Below are 2,927 nucleotides of genomic sequence, written 5' to 3' on the forward strand. Positions count from 1 at the left end.
ATTGTGGGGCTGGCGCGGGATCGGGCAGTGTTTCGTTCTGCTGTGCATGGGGTCGCTATGAGTTGGAAACGACTCGACGGCACTTAACAACAACAACAACAAAGAAGGAGGCTGGAAGAATTTCTGATGTTTATCTACGGAGACTCTGTTATGTAATTGAAAAGGTCCCTTTTCTGAGTTGTAGGTTGATCTGGCTAAACAGCTTACTTTCATATTTTGATATTTTAATTTGAAAGCCATCACTTTATACTGTTGCCTCATATAAAAGGAACAAACGAACAACTCACTGCATTGACAGGAGTCCGACTCATAACAACACCCATGGAGTGTCCCAGGCTCTCTCTCTTTACGAAAGCAGATTCTTCGATGGAGTGGCTGGCGGTTTTGTTAGGGGTTCAATTTAAAATAATAGCCACTATAATGTCCACTTTTGGATAAAAGAGGTTATTTAGGCTAGCCGACTGCAGGGAGCTGAAGCACACTCCTATGCTGCAGCAACAAGTCTGATTTCAGGCAGGCTTTAGAAGGCAGGCAAGCAAGCGATAATACAGAAGCAGAAGCTGCAGTTTCAAGGTCTTAGAGTGCGTGCTTCGGCACAGGCATTCATCCAGGGGTGAGGGGAGTTAGTTTGATAACCACCTTGGAGCACATGCTCTAGCACAGGTCACCCCAGAGTACATGCTCTAGCACAGGTGTCCATCAAGGGGTGATGGGAGCTAGTCCTGATAATCACCCCAGAGTACGTGCTCTAGCACAGGTCTTCACTGAGGGGTGATTTAGCTGCTTTATGTGCCTGGGATGGAGGAGAAGAAAAAGACAAAAGGTGGCACTCCCTAACTAACCAGAGTGGAAGCAGGATGAGATGTTTACTTCAGCCACATAAAATGGAGTTTTAGCAAGATATTGCCAGCCATAGCTGAGTTACAAAATAGAGTTACAAAATGGAGTCAGTTACTCAGTTTCAAACCACCAACGAATGCTTTAACCACTACACCATTCTCCTTTTAATCCTTAGCTTTGTGTGTCTGCCAGGTCGTTAACTTTGTCTTTCAAAATCACCACAATGTAAAGTCTATTTTAGAACTTTTTGAAGTGATTCGATGGATTTCTTCTGGTTACTTTCCACATAACAGCACAAAGAGAAGCATTGGTGGTTCAATGGCAGAATTTCCACCTCCCACGCAGGAGGTCTGGGTTCGATTCCCAGCCAGTGCAATTCACTATTGGCTCTTTTGTTTAGGCAGAGATTTCAGGCCTTCTCCCTACAATACAGGATTATCTATACTACAGGCAAGTCCGGCCATATAGTGGTTGTTGCAGATCAGAGCAGTGGCAGCAATAGGGCATTTCTAGAGGAGCAGACGTTCAACAATCCCCTTGAACTGGCACTTCACTACAGAGCAGGTATTTTCATCCTAGAGCTGGACAGCAAGCCACGAATAACATTTCAAGGGAATCAGGTAACATCTAGAATTCACTTACAAAAAGTGTGGCGATCCCATGTGCTGGCATTTGAGAGATACTGTTTATGGAAAGGGTTGAATCAATACTACTACCAACAATGGCAGACACTCGGATGCCAAGAGTAACGCAGTGGGTAGTGATGATTTTACTCTTTCAAGCAGCACCAAGCTCCCAGCTATACAACGTATTTTATTGTCAATAGGGTCACGTGGGAGCTTCTAGGCTTAGGTCCCCCTGCTGTGGGCAAGACAAAGCAGATGAGAAGTCTGTTTATGGCCGGTATGTGGGAAGGTCTTCGGACCTAAAGAGAACAATGCATTTTAAAATGATGGGACCGTCCCTGGGTGGGCTTGAACCACCAACCTTTCGGTTAACAGCCGAACGCGCTAACCGATTGCGCCACAGAGACGTTGGCGATACCGTGGAGAACAGTGACTATTCAGTTACTACTTGGCAGAGCCCCCACGTTCTGTGGTACAATTGCTCAGGCTCCAAAGTCTCGGGAAACCGGACAGGTTGGGGCCAGGAACAGCGCAGCAATTCACTTTCGAAACCTGTGCCCAAGGCGATTCCGAAGCTAGAAGAGTAGCCAGACGGCCTTCGCCCCTCCTTGCACTTCACCCGCCGCAGAAGCCTGTGATCAAGCCTAGGCCTAGTGGGGCCCTAGACATGCTGCGTCCAGCGGCGTGTTAGTTTGCTTTGCCTATCCCCATCCGCCGGCGTCTTAGAGCGTCCCCGTGCCCCCTGGCCCTGCTCCATTTGGTTGAAGTCGGTGAGTGCCCAGCGGAAAAAGAGGCGGTGGGGGAGGGAATTGTGAAGACAAGATAAAGCAGGAACGAGTGGGCGATGACTAGACGTCCAGGAGCACTGTGCGGAGAGACAGACTGGGGAGAAGACAATGGCTTTTATTACGTAGCAGAGTGGGGAGGGAGAGAGAGGGCGAGGAAGGGAGAAAAAGCAGAGCTCCCCGCACTTGTCCAGGAGTGTTACTGTAAAAGTTTGCCTAGGAGTCCTTTCGGACTCCTAGCGACTCCTAAGTTCGACAGAAAGTTTCAGAGGCTCTTCTGACATCCATTTTGGTCTTTTCTTTCCTGTCTTTTTAAGGACCTTTTGCTTTCTTCGTATATGATGTTCTTGATGTCATCCCTAACTCCTCTAATCTTTGGTCACTGATGTTCAATGAGTCAAATCTGTTCTTGTGATGGTCTTTAAATTCAGGTGGGATATAATCAAGGTCGTATTTTGGCTCTGGTGGACTTGTTTTAGTTTTCTCCAGCTTCAACTTGAAACTTGCCTATGAGCAATGTTCTGTATTACCTTCCCCCAATTCTGACATCTAAGGAGTAACAAATTCTGACATCTCAAAAACATCCTACCCTAAAGATTAACATATCATGAACCTTCACTATATTTCTTACTGTTGCAAGTAATTAGGCTCTAGAGTATTTGAGCCCATTTGAGGC

The 2,927-nt window shown here is 46.7% G+C and overlaps 2 non-coding genes across 2 annotated transcripts; one reads left to right on the forward strand and one right to left on the reverse strand.

Moving 5' to 3' along the window:
• The first annotated feature begins 1,144 nt into the window (after positions 1–1,144).
• Positions 1,145–1,215, forward strand: TRNAG-CCC. Its single transcript has one exon. It is a non-coding gene; the product is annotated as a tRNA-Gly (tRNA).
• Positions 1,216–1,799: 584 nt separating this feature from the next.
• TRNAN-GUU lies at positions 1,800–1,873 on the reverse strand. The gene has a single exon. It is a non-coding gene; the product is annotated as a tRNA-Asn (tRNA).
• Positions 1,874–2,927: the final 1,054 nt, after the last annotated feature.

Source organism: Orycteropus afer, unplaced genomic scaffold (assembly GCF_000298275.1).
Source record: "Orycteropus afer afer isolate SDZICR_OR568_19922 unplaced genomic scaffold, OryAfe1.0 scaffold00010, whole genome shotgun sequence".
In the NCBI taxonomy this organism is placed as follows: domain Eukaryota; kingdom Metazoa; phylum Chordata; class Mammalia; order Tubulidentata; family Orycteropodidae; genus Orycteropus; species Orycteropus afer.